Here is a 22,982-nt window from a genome sequence, read left to right as displayed (position 1 = left end):
TCATCCCCTGCCCACTTCCCTCACGCCCCGCGCCTCCCTTCGCCCCCTCACCTGGCCCCGCCCAACCCCCCGATGGACACGCCTATTCTACAGCCACGCCCACCATATATCCCCGCCCCTTCCTAGCCCCGCCCCTTCACCAGCCCTGCCGTCTCTTCTCTCCCCTTCCCATTGGCTCCCCGGTGCCACGTGACGCCGCGGCCGCGCGCCGCCGGAGCGCGGGGGCGGGGCCCGGCGGGGGCGGGGCCGGGGCGGGCAGGGGGCGCGCGCGCGCGCGCGGGCCAGCGGCGGCGGCGGCTGCATGTGCGGGCGCGGGGCGGCGATCGGGGCTGGGCGGGCGGCGCGGCGCGGCGCGGGGCGGCACGGCCGGAGCCGGCGAGCAGGTCAGTGCGCGGGACGGGCGCGGCGGCGCGGGGGGGAGGCGGCGGCCGCACGTGGGGCCGCCCGCGCAACAATGCGGGCGGGGGGGGGGGCGGCCCGTGTGCTGCTGTCCGCGGAGCGCGGGGCCGGCGCCGCACCGCGCGGGGGAGGCCGGGCGCGGGGCGATTCACCCCCCGCCCGGGGAGGCCGGGCGTGGGGTGATCGCGGCGGGGGAGGGTTGCGATCGCGGCGGAGGGAGGCCGTGCGCGGAGCGGTCGCGGCGTGCGGGGGAGGCCGCGCACGGCGCTGCACGCTGCTGGCCCGGCGGGGGTGGGCGCCGTGCGCGGCGCTGCGCGATGCAATGTCCCCGGAAGCGATGGGGGGCCGTGCGCGGGGCTGCACGGTGCGGTAACCCCGGTAGCTGCATGGGGGGGCCGTGCGCGGGGCTGCACGGTGCGGTAACCCCGGTAGCTGCATGGGGGGGCCGTGCGCGGGGCTGCACGGTGCGGTAACCCCGGTAGCTGCATGGGGGGGCCGTGCGCGGGGCGCACGGTGCGGTAACCCCGGTAGCTGCATGGGGGGGGGGTCACGCACAGCCTTGCCCAGTTGCACTTATCCTGGTAGCAGCAGTGAGGCTCCAGCAAGGCGTTTGCACAGCGCAGCCATCCTGGTAGCAGCGGAGGGGGGTCACGCACGGTGCTGCAGCGTGCAGTGGCCCCGCTGGGGAGGCCATGTGGGGCACTGCACGCTGCAGTCACCCACCCCATCAGGGGACCGTGCACGGCGCTGCACACCACCAGGGCAGCTCCGAGCAGCAGAGCTCCCTGCCAGGCAAACGGCCCAGTGCTCTACACGCTGGGTGTGATGCAGAGTGCAAATCGGCGAGCGTGAGCGCTTTCAGGCTCCAAGGGGCCTCACCACCCTCACGAGGCCGGACGCAGGGCTCAGCCTTGCAAGGGGCCCAGGGGGGAAGTGCATGCTCCGTGCTGTCCGGTCTTGCCATCCCAATGGACGTTTCCCACCTCTTTGCAAGAAAACGGCATCAAATGCATGGGGCTGTGCTGGCTGCATCAGCAGTAGCAGCAGCGATGGCCTCTCCTGGGCCATATCTGAGCATGTTTCCATTAAGCTACTGAGCTTTTCACTGGCCTGGCCATGGCTTGGGGGATTTGGGAGGCTGGGGGGCCCCATTGCACGAGCAGACGGGTGGCATAGCAGGAGGACACCCCACGCAATGCCTTTCTCTGCCGTAAGTAAGGTGGATTTTGCATGCGACTGGAATTATGAATCCAAGCAATTAGCTGGAATCTGGCAAGTTTGCGCTGCTCCCAGTTTCCAGTTAATTCGGTTACAGCTTCATCTTTCTGCTCAAAGGAGCTGCAACATAAATGGGGCAACTGAGCGTCTGGAGCTGCTGGGTTGGTTTTACGTGCTTCCTTCTCGCTAAAGGAGGATCAGCAAGAAAACAGAGCTCTAATGAAGTCATGTATTTATTGATAGCAGTGGAAAAAGGGTAGCATGGATAAATGAGGCTGGTGACTTGTTTATATACTAAATATCATGAACCTCCCTACCCTGTTGTGAGCTGGATTTAAATTCTACTGTTATAATGAGCACTAATTTTTTGGTCGTATTGTTGCTAATAGCATATGTTGAAAATGCTGCAGGTGGATTTAAGGCTGGGGGCTTTGTACACCCACCAATATTCTGCACCAATATTTATATACATCCAGGAACTTAATAGTGTGTTGTCACTAGGCTTCAGAGTTAACTATCCAGGTGCTGGCTAGCGGGGGCTGTTGCAGCACAGTCCCCAACACAGCCGCTTTTTGGAGATGTCAGATGCTAGTAGTGGCCGCCAAATTTGACACGTGGGTAAGTGGAGGAAGAGACTTTTAACCTTTGGTAAATGCTCCAACCTGAAATTCGTTCCTTTGGGAAAGCGATACTTCTGTTAACTTTCATGAGGCTGAAAATAGTCGCGTTACCGGAGCCCCACGAGCCTTCGCCCCTTTGGCTCCGCTTACGGAGAGCACTGCTTGCAGAAGCAAAAAGCTTTCATTACAGCTATTTTAGTTTTATTTTTGTGTGTGTCTTGATAGCCCAAAAAATCACTCCCCAGCTTCCAGTCAAGGCAGTCCCCGATGAGAAGCATCCGCTGGGATCGGCCTCTTAAGTGCATTTCTTTGATTCGACGGCAGAAGTGCCTGTAGATACGTCAAAAAAACCCGGCATTTAGGCACATTTCCAGCTTAATCATCCCCTGCAAGCGATGGAAATCAGTGGCTTGAAATCCAACAGCACTTGATATTAAAATAGCAAACAGTAAACATTGGCTCCTATCAATAACTTTAATTATGGTTTGGATTTTGTCTTAAATAGGCGCATGTTGCCATAGGGAAATAAAAGTTTAGCATCCAGACGTGCTCAGTGGGGTGGTAGCATCTTTGGACGTGGCGTAACGTGCTTTTATAGCATAAATTAAAATAAAATAGGGTTTTAGCAGCGTAGCATGCTGTTGTGTAAGAAAATTGCACACTTTTGGGCTGAGACCGCGTGGTTTCTGGGCACCGTGTGCTGCGGCGTGTTGGTGGCTGGCGTTCCCGGGCAGCTCCGGACGGGGAGAGCAAGTTTTACCGCTCCAGAGCTGAACCCCTCTGGGGTTTTTCAACCATAAAACGAAGTGCAGAGGAGGCTTTGTGTGTGCCACTGATAGCCAAACCGAAAGCAAAAATAAACACCCGCGAAAGCTTTTTTTTTTTCGGTCATTGACAGAAAAAGAAAGTGCTGGTGCAGGGGTGGGTGTGAAGTGCCGCGTTCGCTACGCTCCAAACCTGGAAAATACGGATCGCGGCACGTGGAAGGGGCATGCATGGCTCCCCCACGCATTTTGTATCTTTTCTTTTTCCCCTCTAATTTTACCCAAAATTACGGGAGGGAAGCAGCACCCCTCGGTCCGTTAAATGTTCATTTTTGCCAAGTTACGCCACTTTGTGAACATGAGACGGGACCGGATTCCTGTGGCAAGGAGCCCTTAAAATTTCAACAGCTCTACCTATAAATATAGTCACCGTGAAAGGCAATCCGGCTTTCAAAAAAAAAAAAAAAAAAGCCATGCTCTTTTTTTAGTCCCACTGTATCTGCCTGACTTTAGTGCAATGCAATGCATCTCCAGCCAGGCAGTGAAGGCGAGGCAGCGTGGAGCATTAAGTCTCTTAATTCCTCTTGCAGATTTATGTGAAGAATGGGTGCAAGCAGGGAAAAAAAAAATCGTTTTCGTTGTCCCGAAGATTTTAGGAGGTGGGATGGTGAGGCTGGCTCTGTGCAGCCACGCGGCTTTTGCAGAGGGACCTTTGCTGTTCGCTTGGTCCCGGTGGGTCCCCGGGAGCTGCTGCACTGCGGGGCGATGCAGGACGGGGGAGGAAGGAGCCTGAAGCGTCCCTGGGGTGCGCAGCAAGGTCCCGGGTGAAAATTAAAAAAAAAAAAGAAAGAAAGAAAGAAAGAAAGAAAAAAGCCAGCTGCCACCTCGCCCCGGAGGTGTCTGGGCTCACCCGGCTGCTCTCTGATGCAACCGCGGCTGCCCGGGGAGCTCGGAGTCTGGTTTTGGGCATGCCCAGGGTTGCCCAGGGACAGGCTGGCCCCGGGAGCGGGTACGGCGTGTTCTTCTCCTGGGCGCTCCTCCACGCCGATGGGGCCCCCCACCAACCAGCCCCACATGATGCAGTGGGGTGATGGCCACCATGCGTATCCGGTGGAGAAGACACCGCTGCCTGCAGGGCTGGGATTTAGCTGGAAAAACCTAAAAGGAGGGGTCGTTTTGCAGCTTAGCGATGCTTTTCTGCGTGCCCTGCACTTGCATGGCAGAAATCCACCTTTGCGGCCAGAGCGGCTTTGGCATGAAGCGCTCGGTCACCTTGCAGTGCAGAATCCTGCTGGGGGTTTTCAGACGGGGCGCGGGCTGGAAAACGGGCGAGAGCGGGGCGGGAGATCTCGACGCGGCGAATTGCTGCGTGTGCAGTTCGGCGAAGTGCTGAGCCTGGGCTGCGCGGGAGCTGCAGACAGGCTGCTCACGTGACCGTCTGAATTTCAGATGATTGCTGGACCACTTTGCCAACAGCCTCTCACGACTCATCAGCTGCAATATCACTTCTTTTTCCCCTTTTTTGTTGGTTTTTTTTTTTTTTTCCCTCCCCCCCCCCCCCCCCCTTTTCTTCCTCACCCTGCCTGATTTCCAAGCCGAAGCAGGAGGGGTGAATACAACACGGAGGGTGGCTGCAGCTGTGCAGGGTCTGTATCCAAATGGTTTCCTGGAAGGCAAGTTTTTTTTTTTGGTTTTTTTTTTTTTAATCTTAAAAATATTTTTACTGTGAGTCTCTCGTATCTGGGCGGTTTGGATGTCAGGTTTAGTTTCCCATGACATCGAGCGATTAGAGGGGGGGAAAGGAGGGACTGAATGCTTTTTTACTTGCAGATCTCTCTGCAGCAGTATCGTAGCCGATCGATCGTAAATGTGTTCCCTCTCATCTTTGCGATAGTTCTCGGCGATTTCCTCTTTTACGTCACTGCAGTTAAGAAGATGTTTAACTCGGGAGCTGGGGGCGATGTGGCGTGTTATCGTGTTGCAAGGAAGGGGGGGGGGGTGGCGAGTTCCCGCACAGACTTGTGCTGGGGAAGATCGTATCGATGCAACCTTTCAAGCTGGGAGAACAGCTGGGTTTGGAGTCAAACCGTTGCCTTTCACCCTTAATGAACCCAAGCTGGCTGTATCTAATTTTTTTAATTTTATTATGACAATGATTATTTTTCCTTCTAATACTGAGAGAAGCAACTCAATCCTCTATATCAGCTGCATTGCTGGAGTCAAGGGTGCACTCCTTGATTTTTTTTAAGCAGACTGTACCTGCCTCACTGGACTTTGATTCCTTCCCCCCCCCCCCCCCCTTTTTTTTTTTTTAATCCCCTGAAGCATTGTACAAGACCACTTGATGGCTTTTTTGGGGTGACAACGCAGATGCGGTGCCTGCAGAGCCAGAGTCCTCTCCAGGAGGGTCATTGACTGTGTGTTTTGAGTCCCGTGCATGTTTTCCGTTGATTATATAGAGTTAATAAAGCGTCGCCGTTGTACGCGCCTTGACCAGAAATAGCGTCCCTCCCTGCCGTGGTTTGCAAGGCCAGCTTGTCGAGAGCGGGTGAGTTGGTCAATAAACGCTCGGAGTGGCACCCTTGGGAGTTTTGCACCGAAATGGAACTACTTGTGTCCTTCAGCCCTTCCCTCCTTGCCAAGTTATTTTCTTCCCCCACTCCTTCTCCAACCTGCCACTGAAACCCTCTCCTTTCTGCTGTGTTTTTCCACAAGTGTCTTTCAAGCATGACAGCAGGGAGAAGAAGGCCAGTGCGGGCCATGGGCCGTGGTGCGAGGAGCTGATGCCTATCAGCCCAACCCTCGCCTGTGCCTTTGGTGGCCCCCTTTGCTCCGGGTGACTTGGCGGCTGCCGGCTAGCCGTGCAGCACAGGTGGGTTCGCATCCGGCAGCAGTTGGGCATGGGGCTGTCTCTACCCGCCACCAGACCCATCCCACCTGCCTGCACCTCTTCCAGGGCTACCACCTCATCTCCATGGTTTGAGTCAGGTAGCCCAGCCAGGGTGACCAAGATGTCCCCATGTAAGTGTGGAGCAGAGAAGGGCTCCATAACCCTCTCAGGGCAACAGGGTAGGTGTGGGGGCACAGAGGTTTTGCAAGAGGAACAACAACAGCTCAGGTGGTGGCATCTTCCAGTCTTCAAGCAGGATCTGTTTCTCACAGTCCTGCCAGCGCTCAGCCGCAGACTTCCATTGGTGATTTTGCTCAATAACCCTTTTTTTCTTAAGAAAAAAATGCTTCTTAAAAAGCAATGTGCCACCAGCACATTGGGATGTTGGCTTTTTTTTTTTTTTTTTTTGAGGGTCACAGCCTCCCAGCTCTGCTTTTGCTCCACGGAAGAAGCAACGCGGTTGGGTGCAATTTTCAGCCCTCATGGGATCAGGGTCTTAAATAACCCCACCGCATCCGAGCTAAGCAAGCTCACGCCCTCATTGTTGGATGTGGGAGTTAATTTTTCTTGCTTCTGCCATGCACAACAGCCCTCTCCGTGCTGCTCCTGCAACGTGGGGCGAGGGGAAAGACGGGTGCGAGTCCAGGCGGTGCTGGCTCGGCACATGTTCCCAAGCTGGGCGGTCACCCGGGGCCCACTTCATGCGAACGGGGTCAGCAGCTGGGAAATTGCAGAGCAAAGTGCCTCCCTGGTAATTCCCAGCTGCCGTTAAAGCGGCTTTAAAATAAATTCCCTCAAAGAGCAATTCCAAGTATTTGAGGGTTTGAACTTTTCCAGAGAAGGGTTTGGGAGCTGCTGGCTACCGCGCTGTACCCTGGCACGGTGGGGAAAGGTGTCGGGGGAATTGTCTTGATTATCCCAACCTCTAGAAAACACTTTTTTAATGTCTGTATTATGTTTGTTTACTAGCTGCGTTTGCAACGCGATGGTCAGAAAAGGAGCGCTGCTGGAAGCAAAGTTTGCATTAAACTGGGAAGATGGTTGCTGAGCAGTGTCCTGGGCTGCAGGCAACGCCCAGGCTCGGCACCCCTCACCGTGCCCTCGTACCTGGCCGCCAGTGCTTGCCCAGGGGTGCAGCCTGGCTGGGCACCCCTCGCCGCGCATTCCTCAGCCGGCTCTGCTTGGTAACGTGGGCACAACAGAAAACAAACTTTGCAGCGAGCCTTGCTCTCCCAGAGCCCCTGAAGCTTGCTTTAAAAAAAAAAAAAAAAAATACTTTGGAGCAATGTGGTCTTTTTTTTTTTTCTTTTTTTTTTTTTTTTCTCATGCTCATGAAAATTCTCATACCAAACCAGTAACCTCCGCTGCCCCCAGTTCATTATTTTTTAAGGTGGTGTTAGGGGGTATTTAAGGGGAGGCTTGTCCAGCCCGGCTTCCCAGCCTCTGCCTCCCCTCCTCATCTGTACCCCGTCAGTGCCAAATCGCAGCTTCGTGCTCGCTTATGTGGCGGGCAGAAAAACAGGGATTTTGCTCAACAAAAGAGGAAAATTTGTCTCATCCCCACTTCCCCACTTTGAAAGGCTCTGGACGTGCCTGTGCTGGTGCTTCCCAGGGTGATGGGGTGATGCATCCCGGGGGGTGCAACGTGCTGGTGACAGGGACGTCCCCGTGAGGCTGGGTACCCCGAGCTGGGGACAGCCAAGCCTTTCCTTGCAAGGACAGTGCTGGGCTCCTGCCAAAGTCCCCTCTCTGGGGCCCTGCCACCAATGCAAGTGCAGCCAGGCTGAAGGCTGGTGATTAAACCCATGATCCAGGTCACCTCCTGCCCCTCTCGGTGCCCCGAACGAGAGGGGTGCTGATAGCGGGGCCGCGTACAGGCAGGGAACTTGCAGCTCTGCGTGCACGTTCAAAGGGGCTGGGGATGAACTGAGCCAGTTTGGGGTAAAACCACCCTAGAAACCCCGTTGCAGCAGGGGTTTCCTCCTCACGCACCCTTCATTGCCACGGCTCAGCCGCTCCCAGCTCAAACCGATTTTGTTCGTGGGCTGTCCTTTGCTCTGACGGCTTCTTAATTAACTTTCAATCACGTATGTAATTTTTTAAATATTTTTTTTTCTGTGTGGACGTGGCGGAGCTGTCCCCTGAGGTGGGAGAAAACACGTCTTGCTTCTTAAGGACAAGTAGAGAAACCTGCAAATTGCGCAGGGAGGTTTGCCGTGGATGGGACAGCAATGGGTGCAGTCCCAGCCCAAAGTCGCATCCAGTGGACCACACACTTAGTTCTCTTGGGTTTTTTTTCCTCCAAAACTAATCCCTCCAGCCCCTTAGGCTTGTTGTTGTTGTTGTTGTTGTTGTTGTTGTTGCTCCTCTCTGAATTCCTTCTAATTTGCAGGCTCGCTGCCAGCATACAGCGCGCTATAAAAAGGGGACTTGTTCTTCAAGCTTCCCTCCGGTACACAGCATTTGCACAAATAGCAACACGCTTGACAAGTAGGTCTGATTCCCCCTGCTATTACTGAAATGCTCGTAGGGTGCTTGGGGAGTAGAGCCGCTGTCTTAAGACAAGCCAAGTTGAATTTCACGGAGGGCCCTGAGCCCAAATCCCAGCTCGCGTTTAAGCTCCTGTCAGCTGGAAAAACGGAGCTGTGCCTTTTTATTTTTCTCCCCGTGCAGCTTCCCTCTCTCCAAGAGCAAGTGGATGCGGTTTGCATCCCTCCGTACCCCACCGGTGCAGGTACGGCTGCCGAGCGGGATGCGGGCTGTGGCAGAAGACCCACATCCTGCCGAAGCCAGCCCCAGGGCCACCACCGATTTTTGGCTGGTCTGGAGACCGGTCCCCCCCGCCGTTACAGGCAGCCGCGACGCAAACCCCCTGCTGGCTTCCTTCTTAAAACTAATGAGCCGTTTGACCCTGGCAAGTCCTCCGGGAAAGCTGCTGTCGGAGCCTTGCTGCTCGCACGGATACAAACTGCTCTCGTTTCCAGCTTGAATTTATTTGTGGATGACTTGTACCCATTTGGCCTTGTTCTTCTTGTACCCGCACTGGCTTTTAGCTCGGATGGCTCTTTTCCCTGCTCTGGTATTTATCCTCTGGCAGGCTGTACCAAGCATCGTGGGTCTGCCAACCTAAATAAGCCCAGTGTTCCTGGTTGAGAAGGGATGGAGGGGGCGTAAGGGCATCGAGGTTTCCCCATCCCTGCGGTGGAGACAGCCCCAGCGACTTGCGTCTGCAGGTCATCCTCCCATTGACGGAGGAAATGTCTCTCGACAGCCTCACTAGGGATGGTCCCAACCTGCAGAAGGACACCCCGACCATCAGATTCGAAGCCGCCGTCATCCGCTATCATTAGCATGCTCCTCTTTTGCAATGCAAAAGCCATTTTGGCGGAGGATGAGGGTTTTTTCCCTAATGCAGCCTACAGTAACACCCTACCCTCTGCTTTCGGTTGGCAGCCTTTGGTAGCGGCGCGACTGCTCGTGCTCCCGGCCCTGTTAATCTCGTGCTAATCTCAGCCCTGGTCTTCTGAAGCAGAAGTTTCCTGTGCACGGCTGTGCCAGGCACTTCGCTCAAAGGCTGAAGTGGATTTACAACACTTTTAAGTTCATCAGAGCAAAACATGCACACGACCTCTTGCCACCGGTCCCCTTCTGGGTGCGTTGGACCATCCGGGATGCAACACGTTTTGATTAGAACCTGTACTGGGTTTGCATGGCAAGGTTTTGGTAGCGGGCAGGCTGCAGGGGTAACTTCTGTGAGAAGCTGCTAGAAGCTTCCCCTATGTCTGATAGAGCCCGTGCCAGCCAGCTCCAAGGCGGACCTGCCGCTGGCCAAGGCCGAGCCAGTCGGTGATGGTGGTAGCACCTCTGGCATAACACATTTAAGAAGGGGGGGGAAAAAACTGCGCAACTGCAGCCAGAGAGGGAAATGAGAATATGTGAGAGAAACAGCTCTGCAGACACCAAGGCCAGTGAAGAAGGAGGGGGAGGAGGTGCTCCAGGCACCGGAGCAGAGATTCCCCTGCAGCCCGTGGTGAAGACCATGGTGAGGCAGGCTGTCCCCCTGCAGCCCATGGAGGTTAACGGTGGAGCAGATATCCTCCTGCAGCCCGTGGAGGACCCCACAGCAGAGCAGGTGGATGCCCAAAGGAGGCTGTGACCCCGTGGAGAGCCCATGCTGGAGCAGGCTCCTGGCAGGACCTGTGGACCCATGGAGAGAGGAGCCCACGCTGGAGCAGGTTTGCTGGCAGGACTTGTGACCCCGTGGGGGGGACCCACGCTGGAGCAGCCTGTTCCTGAAGGACTGCACCCCGTGGAAGGGACCCACGCTGGAGCAGTTCATTAAGAACTGCAGCCCACGGGAAGGACTCGCATTGGAGAAGTTCATGGAGGACTGTCTCCCGTGGGAGGGACCTCACGCTGGAGCAGGGAAAGAGTGTGAGGAGTCCTCCCCCTGAAGAGGAAGGAGTGGCAGAGACAACGTGTGATGAACTGACCGCAAACCCCATTCCCCATCCCCCTGCGCTGCTGGCAGGGAGGAGGTAGAGAAATCAGGAGTAAAGTTAAGCCTGGGAAGAAGGGAGGGCTGGGGGGAAGGTGTTTTTGAGATTTGGTTTTATCTCTCATTATCCTGCTCTGATTTGATTGGTAATAAATTAGACTAATTTCCCCAAGTTGAGTCTGTTTTGCCCATGACGATAACTGGTGAATGACCTCTCCCTGTCCTTATCTCGACCCACGAGCCTTTCGTTATATTTTCTCTCCCCTTTCTAGTTGAGGACGGGGAGTGATGGAGCGGCTTTGGTGGGTACCTGGTGTCCAGCAGAGTCAACCCACCACAAAACACTACCGAGGGGGTTTCAGCTTTGTGCACGAGACCTTGCAAAACTCTGCGCTCAGGGTGATGGCTGGGAGATGCTCAGATATGGGAAGAGCTGCAAGGTGTTTGCTTTCCCCCCGGGAGTGGTCGTTTCCCACTTTGGGGTCTCATTTCCCCCACCCGTTCTTTTCCCTGCCACATTCGACATCTTTGCTGGGGGTTTTCTTTGCGCATGGATGCCTTTTGCTCTTTCTTTGAAAGCTCTGTGCTTATTCCTGGTGATGCTGAGATGCTGGTTTGCCCGTCCCAATTTGGATCCCTGCCTTCTCCTTGGCGGGTGGAGTTCGGCTGGTACCTTTGATGGAAAGAAAGGTGCTCCAGGTGCCATCATTCACCAGCTCCTTACTTCCTCCAAGTTTTCCTTTAGTTAAGAACCTATTTTTGTTTATTTCTTTTTCACCCTGCCTAACCTAAACTGCATCAGCGTGTGTCCATTTGAGGCAGGATTTCATATTCCCCCGCAGTGTCCTTCATGCCGCTCCCTCGTTAAACGACGTGTAAATTGGCATCGTCGAGGAGGAGCTGGGCTCTGCGGTTATTAGCAGGATTATTCTCATCTCCCACGGTTTCCAGCAAAGCTGCTCGGCTGGTATAACACAATTCCCCCTAACGCTCATCTCCGCTGTCAGGGAGAGTGATGCTAATCCGGCACTGAGGATCAGCAGCAGATACCGGGAGGAAACCAGCAGACCCCATCGCATCTTTCCACATTAAGTGATTTCTGACCCTGAGCTCCTCTTCTCCAAGCCGTGGTTGTTTAGTACCTTACGTCGGGCATTAACTTTCCACCTTGAGTCTTTTCCGAGCAACCCGTGGGCTCCTTTGTAGCCGCAGCTCCAGCGCGGGAGTGTATCGCATCGTGCGCTCATCGGTGGTATTGTTGGTTTTGCTTTTTGCATCGTGTTTTCTCGCTGCCTAAATCAGCATCCACAGCTTCCCGCGCTCGTGGTGGGTGCAGCTGGGCATTTTCTCCCTGCAGTTGATCTTCCACATTCCTCTCTCCCCATTTATTTGATTTCTCGCTGTATTTAAAGCAAGGGGTGGTCAGTGCGTGTTTTGCAACCTTCTGCTCCTGTTATTCATTTAGAAACGAAGGGGAAGGAACCACAAGCAATAAAGAGCCTGAGGTTTGAGGACTGCCTGTTTATTTGTCAAAGCTAGAAATGCAGTGGCTGAAGAGGACGAGAGGAAATCCTCAGTGCAAATGTACCTCAATTAAATTCAGGCTTGCGTAAGTCAAATCTGGGGGGGGGAGGCATAGCTGTAGCAGCTGGAGGGGGGATTTCCTCCTGCTGCAGTTTTAAATGGAAGTGTTACCACTGCCATTACTGCAAATAAAATCTTAGTTTTGCCTTTTGCACCCCATTTTTGCCCCCCCCCCCCCCCCCCCTCCTCCCGGCTGGCTTTCATGCTCAGCTGCTGCTGGGGGAGCAGTGCTGCCCATCTCAGTGGCATCTTGGCACCCCTTGCAGTGGGATTGCACGTGGCTGGTGGCAAGTGGGTGGCTGTAAACCAGCCCCAGGGATGCAAACACTGGCCAGGAGGCTGAGGCCGGCCATTAGCTGCTGGGGAGAGGGGATGAGGAGCAGCAGGACGGCAAAGCAGAAGATGCTCTGAAGCCCAAAAAGGACAAAAATAGGTGTCCGGATTCTTAAAGAGGGCTGAGGACTGCTTAAGATCTTCTCCTTCGGAAGCAGCAATTACCAGATGAAAGGGAACATCTTCAACCAGGCATTTTAGAGCATCTGTTTTGAATTTCACACATGTGTTTGGGGAAGCGGGGAAGGCTGCTCGCTAGGTTGATGGCTGGGCAAGGCGGAGAACGTCCTTCAGGGGATACGGCTGGTTGCTTACGAAATGCATTTTGACACCAGGAGCGATTTCCACATCTCTCCTCTTTTTCGGACTGTGTTGTCAATAACTTTCCAAAGTGCTAATGCTGGGCACGAGTCAGATTTCTGCTTGCGGGAGGGCGTGGGGGTGTCTCCGCACGAGGTGGTGTGCGGGGGGACATGCACGTGGTTTTCTTTTTCCGTTTTGCCCCTCCTTGCTGCAGAGGAGGCATTGGCATGTAATTACTGCCGGCTTTAATCCAGCCAGACCAACTGTCTTTCTGGCAAACGCAAATACAATAGGAGCCAAAGGTTATTGCATGCCCTAAATAAAACCATTACAGCCCCGGGGCCTCACCCAAGCCCAGTCTGCAAAGCATCCAGGACCAGCTCAGTTCAGTTTTCCTGAGTCCAGAAGACTTGGTTTGATGGCAATGACCCATAACTTTATTTTTTTTCTTAGTTTCCCCCTGCAAAGCCACCTGCACGCTTGTGGCTACCGCGGCACCTGCCAGGAGCAGCACATCTGGCCGGCATTAGCGAGCCCACCATGGGATGCACTTGGTTCAGGGTTTTCTTGCTAAAATTATTAGCGGCTTTAATTGAAACCAGAGGCGGGCGAAGGCACATCACGTGGACGCGCACCACCGGCAGGCGTGAACGGCTCAGCCCAGTGCGTGGCTGTGACCAGTGTCCTCGCGAACTGCTGCCAGATGCAGCCCGATGTCCTGCTCATCAGTGGGATGGATGGAGATGTCGGGCACCACGCAAGGTCCCGCTTGACCTGGAGGAGCCTCCCAGGAGCCAGTGCATCCCACCGGGCTTTTCTTCCAGCTACTGCGCTGAACTGGGATTTACTCCAAAACCCGGAGGATTTAACTTTCTGTCCCTGAGCAAATACAGCCCGAAGTGATGCAAATGCATGACCTTACCCAAATCTCAAGAAGAGGTAAATATTGCATCACGCTGAGCGTGCTGTAAACTTTGCCCCAGTCTGAGAAGCTCTGCCCGAGTCCACCCTGCTGCAGGGACAAGCCAGGCCAGGGAGGAGGCGTATGGTGGGAAAGGCTTTCTCCTCACCACCCAGTTTAATTATCGGTGTCTCAGCATTTGCAATGTGATGGATGCTGGTCCTGCCCCCATGCAGGGCTGCTCTGGCTGCTGGCGTCCCCACAGAGCTGCAGGCGGGAAGGAATTGGGTTTCATAACCCGTCTTTCCAGGCTCCCACAAGATTACTGGAGGGAGAGGAATGCGCCAGGGAAAATATCCCAACTGCTGTTAAAAGGCACGGCTTTCTCTGCCCCTTTTCGGGACAGCCATTCCTCCACCCCAACAGAGGTCCGGCTGGCAGCACCCGCTGGAGCCAGCCCTGTGTCACCTCTCCGTGTCACCCTGGGGTGCCTTTGACCTCCTGGCCTCCCCTTCATGTGCAAATAATTGCCATTGTGATAAGCAGGCTCTTTTATGCAGAAACTCTTTGCTTTTCCCTTGCGGTGCTCCTGGGACAGAGCTCAGTCACTTTATATCTGGACAATAAATTTCCAGGCTCTCCAGGACACACCCTCCACACAAGGCAGTAATGCCTCTTAAATAATGGGCCTGCCAGATGCTTGTTCTGTCTGGGTGAAGAGCATGCCAGCCAGTTGCAGCATCTGTAAATCATTTGCCAGGACAGACGAGGCAGCACAAGAGTCTTGGTCAAATCCCTTTTGGCCAACCCTTTCGAACCATGGTGAAGGTTTCTGGGCTACCCAGAGCGGAAATATCTGTGAGCTGCGGCAGTCTGCAGTCCCAGGGTGAAAGATGGGAGGCTCCATACATCTCAGGAGGAAGGTGGAGAAATCTGACCTTGGTACCGGGGAAGCTGATGGAGCAGATCATCCTGAGTACCATCACACGGCATGTAGAGGATAACCAAGGGATCAAGCCCAGCCAGCATGGGTTCAGGAAAGGCAGGTCCTGCTTGACCAACCTGATCTCCTTCTACGACAAGGAGACCCGCCTAGTGGATGAGGGAAAGGCTGTGGATGTTGTCTATCTAGACTTCAGTAAAGCCTTCGACACAGTTTCCCACAGCATTCTCCTGGAGAAACTGGCTGCTCATGGCTTGGACGGGTGTACTCTTCGCTGGGTAAAGAACTGGCTGGACGGCCGGGCCCAAAGAGTGGTGGTGAATGGAATTTACTCCGGTTGGCGGCCGGTCACAAGTGGTGTTCCCCAGGGCTCTGTGTTGGGGCCAGTTCTGTTTAACATCTTTATCAATGATCTGGACAAAGGGATCGAGTGTACTCTCAGTAAGTTTGCAGATGACACCAAGTTGTGTGGGAGTGTTGATCTGCTGGAGGGTAGGAAGGCTCTGCAGAGGGACCTGGACAGGCTGGATCCATGGGCCGAGGTCAGTTGTATGAGGTTTAACAAGGCCAAGTGCAAGGTCCTGCAGTTGGGCCACAGCAACCCCATGCAACGCTACAGGCTTGGGGAAGAGTGGCTGGAAAGCTGCCTGGCAGAGAAGGACCTGGGGGTGTTTGTTGACAGCCGGCTGAATATGAGCCAGCAGTGTGCCCAGGTGGCCAAGAAGGCCAATAGCATCCTGGCTTGTATCAAAAATAGCGTGGCCAGCACTAGGGAAGTGATCGTGCCCCTGTGCTTGGCACTGGTGAGCCCACACCTCGAATACTGTGTTCAGTTTTGGGCCCCCCCACTACCAGAGAGACATTGAGGGGCTGGAGCGTGTGCAGAGAAGGGCAACGAAGCTGGGGAAGGGTCTGGAGCAGAAGTCTGATGACGAGCGGCTGAGGGAACTGGGGTTGTTTAGCCTGGAGAAGCGGAGGCTGAGGGGAGACCTCATCGCTCTCTACAACTACCTGTAAGGAGGTTGTAGAGAGGTGGGGGTCGGTCTCTTCTCTCAGGTAACAAGTGATAGGACGAGAGGAAATGGCCTCAAGTTGCACCAGGGGAGTTTTAGACTGGATATTAGGAAATTTTTCTTCACCGAGAGGGTTATCAAGCATTGGAACAGGCTGCCCAGGGAAGTGGTTGAGTCGCCATCCCTGGAGGTATTTAAAAGCCATTTGGATGAGGTGCTTAGGGACATGGTGTAGTGGTGGCCTTGGTAGTGTTAGGTTTACGGTTGGACTCGATGATCTTAAAGGTCTTTTCCAACCTATACGATTCTGTGATTCTCTGAAATCCTTGCCAGACAAAGGCTAAGGTAGTCCATTTTCTTGATCCCACTCTTTGCGTCTGCTGTTGCTTCAAAGTGCTGGGAGCATCAGATGATGAGATGTGGTCCTGGGCAGTGGAGGGCACCGGGGAAGCTTGAACTGGTTTGGCATTGGGTCAACTTCTCCTTGGTGATGGGACATGGAAAAGGCTTAAAGTGTGGATGGCTTTCTCTGATGTGCCTTCTCTGTTCGGTCTTCTTTCGGAGCTCCACAACCCCAGTCCACACATTTTGCCTCCAGCAAGGAGAACACCTACAAGTTCTCTGCAGAAGATCTCATTGCATCTGGGAGCGATGGCTGGGCTGTTGCACTCGCCCTGGTTTCTCTCCAGGCTAATTACAAGCCTCTTGGACTCTCTCAGGCGGCTTTGGCAAGTGTTCTGCTTTTCTAGCTCCAGTGCTGGGGAGCCCCGGCCACAACCATAAAGTCTTTTCCTAGCTATTAGAAAGCGGTTACGCTCCTTTCGTGTCCTTTCATTGCCGGAAGCTGGTAAGTGGACAGGTCCTACACAAATAAACTTCTCAAGGGCAGGGAGTCAAAATATCCCTAGGCTTGTTTGGTGGAAAAAGGTTAACCAGCATGAAGTATGAATTGCTGTTGACACGACTTTGTTGACAAAATACAGTGTAATTAATTGGAGTTGCAGGCAAACCGCCTGGGGATATTTAGAAGGAGCTTGTCCATCACAAGAGCCGAGATCTCCCTGGGAGAAGATCTGGCTGGGCTCTTCGGAGATGCACCTAGGGTCTTGGCCATGGCTCTGGTTTGGGGTTTTGTTGCTGAGGATGAGGTGTGTAGGGGTCTCAGTCTCCCACAGTGGCCACAGGAGCGTGGGGATTCACTGACAGTGGAGCTGTGGCAGAGAAGGACAGGAGGAGCCCACCAGGAAGCCAGGCACCAGGTGACTCCTTTAGGGCGAGCTGAAATGGTCTCTGGTGATCTAGTTGAAGATGTCCCTGCTCATTGCAGGGGGGTGGGACTAGATGACCTTTAAAGGTCCCTTCCAACCCAAACCATTCTATGATGACTATAATGAGACTTCTGGGTCCCTAAATTCAGGTTTCTGCTCTCAAGCTGAATCCTACCCATAGCATCATTGCCTGGGCAGGAGCAACAGCTTCATGGTGAAGGTGAAGTTCAGGAATGTGACCTGTGCTGCTCCCAGCGTGGTTGTAAATCTCAGCAGCTGCTGACCACTGCGTTGGCGTGGGAGACACTTGCTGTCACCCTGCCGTTCCCCCAGCCCGGCAGCTTATTTTAGACTGTGGCAGAGCAGCGGTTGGTACATGGTCCTGGGTGCCATCACAGCATTTCAACCAGAGAAGAGCCGCCGTCGTGGCAGCCGAGCCGCGCAAGCTCCAGAGCCGGCTGCTCCTATTGCGGCTGGCAAGTTCATTCACAGCCTCTCACGGCAGCACGTGACGAACAGCTTGCTTCCCTCGGCCTGAAAGCGAGCAGAAAACCCGTGCTGGCGCCAGCCCAAGACAGAAGCTATGGGAATCCTCCTCGACAGTGTGACAGCAAGTGCTGGTCTTGAGCGGGGCCGGTGCCGGGAGGCTCTCGCCCAACAAGCCCACGGTGAAACCCATCCCATTGCAGGAGGAGCTTGCCTGGGGCTGTGAGGTTTCCTGCACCTGCGTGACTAAGTGCACTGGAAAGCACCTTCGGTGTGTGCCAGGGTGGTGGAAATTGGGCTGTCAGCAAACAAACGTGCCAGTGCATGTTCTGCTGTGCTTTAAGGAGGTGGGTAGCACCCAGTGGAGGTGGGCAAAGGGACTGTGCCCTCTCCTCGGTTTCCCTAAAAGGCTGACAAACACTTCCAAGGTAAGGTCAGCCACATTTAGGTGGAGCCTTGTATGGGTGAAAGGTGCTCCTTAAGGGCTGCCAGGTCCCTGTAGCCCCACAGCTGAAGCCCTTCTCCTGGGATGCTCAATCTTGCCTAATTCAAGTTGTGCCATGTGAACGTGACCTGGGAGAACCAACGGGAGCAAGATCCGTATGCCTGTTCCTCGTGTGCAGCCTCTCAGCACGGTCTTGCCCAGGGTGAAGTGGCCGCAGGAGTGGAGCAGTCCATTGGGCAGGAGTTCGGAGTGGCTTGACCGTTCTGTGCAGAGCAACCATGGCAAGCAGCCCACGTTTCACAAGTGGGGTTTTCCCATCAGGCTCTCCAGCTGCTATAAATAACAGGAAATGTTTTGTCATTTTCTGCTCCGGAGAAGGTCAGGAGCTGGATTCTGTGGTCTTTGGAGCTTTAATGAGGTTGGAGATTTATGCGGTATACCCAGAAGTTCCCCAGGGCGGCCTGCCTGGGGCCGTTTGGCTCCTTGGATGGAGAAGTCTTGAATGCCAGCCTTTGACAAAGTTACCTTAGCCACCCTTTATGAGATGTCAGGTCCTGCTAAATCCTTCATGTGCTCTTCATCTCTGAGGCCAGATGTTAACTCTTGGATTGCTGCAGAACCCTCTTACAAAAGGTTTGAACCGTTCTCTATCTGCGGTAGGAAAAGCATGTACCGTGGATCCCAGGATGGACACAGGGACACCAGTCACTGGTCTTGTGAGCCTGCTAGGAGCACATCTTGCAGCTTCCCTGACTCGTCAGCACTTGGTATTCTGCTCATGGTGGGCAAATGCCTAAAATTTTCTTTTTGCCTCCTCTATCAAGGAAGGCTGGTCCTTCCTGAATCTCCCCTGGGGCTGACGGACCAGCTGTTTGACTCCTAGGTGGTCGGTGTCTGATGGCCAGACCATTGCATTTACCAGCGTGTTCCTGCCACGGGGGAGCAAAAGGAAATGGCAGAATACTTTAAGCAGCCCTCAGTGCAAACTGATTTTCTAGCTTTTATTCAAATTACAGTATTTGCCTTGCAGTATCCCCCCAAACCAATACTCCGTCAAACTTGAGGTGAAACTACCCATGCAGTGCTCCACCATCTCCATTATTGGGGTGTGCTCCTTGTGCCTGTCTCCTTCAGCTGGTAGGATCCTACCAATGTTCTGGTTCTTCAAGGTTGCTGTCCTCCATCCTCATGGCTAGGACGTTGGTTAACACCATGGCACCAAGGGGTGGTTGGAAAGGTCCTAAGAATGGTCTCAGCAGAAACAGATCAAAATAACCTGTTTCCAGTGCAGTTGATGTATGCACGCCACGGCTGGGAATTATCCTACCATACCTCTTAAATAAGGGAGGTGATTGCCCCATGGTCCCGCCATAGTTACCATAAGGGATGGGGAGATGCCTCTAGAAGTTGGTTTGCTCCACAGACCTTTCTCTCTCCATTAATTAGAGAGAGAAGAAAGTGCAAAGCCTGAAGGGTGCTTGTCTGGCTCTAGCTGGCATGGCAGAAAGTCACGCACACCTTCTCTGGCTGGTGGCAGCGATGCATCTCCATTGGGGTCATATTATTGCCCATTGGGCATCCCCAGCTCCTCTCCTCATGATTTACCTGGCTTATGCTTACAGCAGGATGGAAACCCAACAAATCAAGCAGGAAAATCCAGCCCCAGGATTTTGCTCAGGCGTCTCGACAGCTTTCCTAGGTCACGGAGAGCTGCAAGCATCAGGTCCGTGCTGCCTGTCGCCCCAGCAGCCGCGCAGGGAGGAGGCAGAGCCGCTGTCGCTGCCTCTCCCATTTCCCCAGCAGATGCAGGAATGCTTTGATGTCCGCTCCCCCGGCCCTGAGCACCAGGATTAACCACCAGTCAGACCCCTCCACCGCCTCCAAATAAATCTCCTAAACTCAGGCAAGCCCTGCTCAGAGGGGTCCCAGCATTCCCCTCTTGCAGAATAAGGGTTAAAAATAGTTTCTGCCCTTGCACCTGCTCCTCCAAAGCCAAGACTGTGTTTTATTTTCCTGGTGGTTGGCTCCTCTCCTGAGGCATAGAGGACAGGGACAAATAGAAAAAATTATCTCTCTTAATGGTGCAAAGAAGGTAGGCAGTGTGGAAAGTGCTCATGTATGCATGGGTTGGAAGGAACCCTTCCCACCCTAACCTCTCCTTCCGATAACCTCGTGCTTTGAAACCAAGGCAAAAATGCAGTTCCAGGCATGGTCCTTAGGAAAAATACCGTCTTTTCATGCTTTTTGCATTTTTTTAGACACCCCTTCAAGGGATGGGAGGGCTGCAAAAATTAAAAACGGAATTGCGTGTTTGTGAGAGCGTTATATCTGTCTCTAAGGGGTTTTTTGGGTCTAAGTTAGCATCCCCTGTGCAGATCTCTGAAGCGGTGAAGGAAGCCTGGCTCAGCCCCGATTAAATGGTTTCAGTGAGGCTGAATTATTTTTTGTAAAAGCCTGTGTGTTTACATTTCATAAGCTTATTTTAAAACGCATGTGTATACAAGAGCAGGCTTATTTATAAGGCAGAATAGCCCGCTGTGTCCTTACCTGACTTAAGTGTCAAGGAAGCAGCTTTTTTTTTTTACTTTTTACAAGCACAGTTTAAAATAAAATACTGGTTTGCTGTGCACCAGTGAATCTGCCCAAGAGGAGGTCAGGGCAAGGTCTTGTTTTCTGACTGTAAAAAGCCATTTTGCTTGTTTACGGAGCTTCCTCTTGCCAGCCGTCATTTTAGGTTAATCTGTTAATGACAGCTATAGGTAAAAAACCCCTCATTTCTATCCCCCAGAGTCCTGGCAAGCCTGCATTGCCAAAATCCCAAACTAGCCAGACTTCCCAGTGAACGGCGTCTGGGAACTTTCCGTCGGTAAAGCAGGATTTGCTGGGTTATCCCTTCAGCCCAGGTCTTGGCAAGGTTTCTGCCTTCAGATCCCCCAGGGAAATACATGAGAAAGACTTTTGGGGGGGATCTTGGCATTTTGTCCTTCCCCTAGGGGAAGGATTTTATTCTTTATTCTTGGTTTTAACCATATGAACTGGCAATGCGCCAGCCCAGCGGCAGGAAGGTGAGGAGTACCTTATGTTGGTGAAGAAAGGCTGCAGGTGGATGTTGAAGTATGGTGGATGTTTAAGTATGGTGAGTTGTTAAATATGGACCTTAACAGCAGGATGGGGGGGCGAGGAGAGCCCCAGGGAGCCCGCTAATTTACACAAAAGCAAAGTGAAGCTTTGACTATAGGGCGTACAATTCGTTTTGCACAAGGGATGAAAAGCCTGTACGTGTTTTTATGCCTTTGCCCGGAGATATTTTTCTGCTTCTAGCAAGTGTCCATGAAGCACGTGGGCCTGGTGGGTATGAAGATGAAGACCTAGGAGGCAGGGAGGTGGGCAGATGCCATTTATACCCAGGAAAGAGCTGAAGCAGACATGGTGTGAGGGACAGTTTTCCATCCAGCAGAGCTGTAAACCAAAGCCCTGACCACTGGTGGTTATTTAAAGACTCCTGCAGCGCTTCCTGCGATGGGAAGGTGCTTGGCCTACGTTCAGGCTGGGCGACTGCTCTCTGCAAAGCCAAATAAACAGCAGCCACTTGAACTTTCCACCTTGCGGGCTCGGCCGGATGCCTCGTTCCCGGGCCACGACCAGGCGCTGTGCCTTGGACAGGCTTTGCAGACAAGCCTTCGTGGGGGATTCGGGGTGATGACCATGTTTTGGGGTTGAGGGGTGCTTTTCTTGTCGCATGAAGGACCCCAAGGGAAGAGTTTGGTGCTGCTTGAGCTGAGAGGAGGCATCTGGGAAGGAGGTCTGTGTCTCCAGGATGGGCTGGGATGCCCTATGTGTGGGTCCGTGTCCTTCAGTGACCTTGGGCAGGGCAAAGAGAGAGGAAATTATATCCTTTAATGCTAGACGTGTACTTTAGATGTTAAATTTCCTGAGAGGAGCACAATCCAAGTAGCCAGGACCAGGAATCTCGTCCATCCATCAAGGCGTGTCGGGGATGCGTGAGTGTGGTGACAATCTCACCTTCAGGATGTCCATGAAGGTGCCAAGGCTTCAATGGTGAGATGCCCATGGTGGTGCTTCATCGGTCGGGGAGGTTGGAGGTGGTCCCTTCCAACCTCAACCCTTCTGTGACAGTCGATGTGAAAAGTCAGGCGCTTGCCTGTATGTATTTTGGTGCTTTTATTGAGTTATATTTAACATGGTGCGTGTCTCTCCCCGCTTCTGACCCTTCCCCAGCGTCCTGAGATGTTTCAGCAACTCACATGAACCCTGCAATGGATGCTCCTTCCTCGCATCCAGTGGCAGCCCCTCAGCCTGGGAACTTTTGCAAGACTTGGCAGCAGGGCTGTTGCGGGAGTATTTCACACAGGACCCAAAAATATTGCTGTCGGTGCAGCATCGGTCGGCCTGAACGCAGGGTCAGGTCCCTAAGAAATCAGACTGTTGACGAACAAGCTTGAGCATATTCAAATGTTTCATCTGATTTTCTTGGACCGCAAAGTTTCCAAGGGAGCCAAAAAGCTGGCTGCTCTTCTTGTTGACTTTGCAGACCAGAAATACAGCGGGGTTCAGTGAAATAAGGAAGCTCGAATTCTTGTATTGGTGTAGCAGAGAGGGAAAAAGCTCAATTTGGAAAAGCTCAAATGTCTGCTTTAGAGATAAAAAATAAAAGTCCAAGGTGGTGTGTCCCGGCTCTGCTGCCTGCCCTCTGCCTGCGCTCAGCATCAAAGATGACTGCTCGGGCACCGGGCAGCCCACAATATCTAGCCCCAGCACCAAAATCCTTGCTTGACATCCCTCTGAATTTCTAGCAAAGGAGCAAATCCAGGGGCATTTCTCTCGATCAAGGTCAATGAGGTGGGTCCACGCAGGCGTTGGGGAGTGCGGATACAAGCCGTGCCGGTACGCGCCAGCACTGAGCTGGGATGAGGGCGCAGGAGATGTCAGGCAGGAGCAGAGCATCACTTTAAACTGCAAATGAACTCTGAAATGACAGCAAACTTGAAGCAGGCCCACATTTCGGGCCAGGCTGGCCGTGAATCAGCTCTGGAAAATGGCAGACAAAACTTTCTGACTTCAGTTCAAGTTATGAACTTATAAACTCCCAATTATCTAGTTTAATGGACGCAAGCCAGAGACAAACATTTTTCGAGGCGAGTGTACGGGACAGCTTCCTGAAAATGAACTCATTGAAAAAGGCGTGATTTGGAGACTAAAAGTTTGGCTCAAAATCTCGTATTTTAAAAAGCTGGGTTAATTTGACATGAAGATATGGGTTAATTTGACATGAAGATATCTTGCTGTGGATCCCAGA

The 22,982-nt window shown here is 53.4% G+C and overlaps 1 protein-coding gene across 1 annotated transcript in view; it reads left to right on the top strand.

Moving 5' to 3' along the window:
- Positions 1 to 264: 264 nt before the first annotated feature.
- Positions 265 to 22,982, top strand: part of PTP4A3 (protein tyrosine phosphatase 4A3) — a 50,102-nt gene continuing 27,384 nt past the window's right edge. Inside the window, exon 1 of the mRNA XM_075495354.1 lies at positions 265 to 383. The gene's annotated coding sequence lies outside the window, so the exon portion shown is untranslated. The remainder of the gene's footprint in view (positions 384 to 22,982) is intronic.

This window comes from Mycteria americana, chromosome 2 (genome assembly GCF_035582795.1).
Source record: "Mycteria americana isolate JAX WOST 10 ecotype Jacksonville Zoo and Gardens chromosome 2, USCA_MyAme_1.0, whole genome shotgun sequence".
Lineage (NCBI taxonomy): Eukaryota > Metazoa > Chordata > Aves > Ciconiiformes > Ciconiidae > Mycteria > Mycteria americana.
This window is presented reverse-complemented; position numbering and strand designations above follow the sequence as displayed.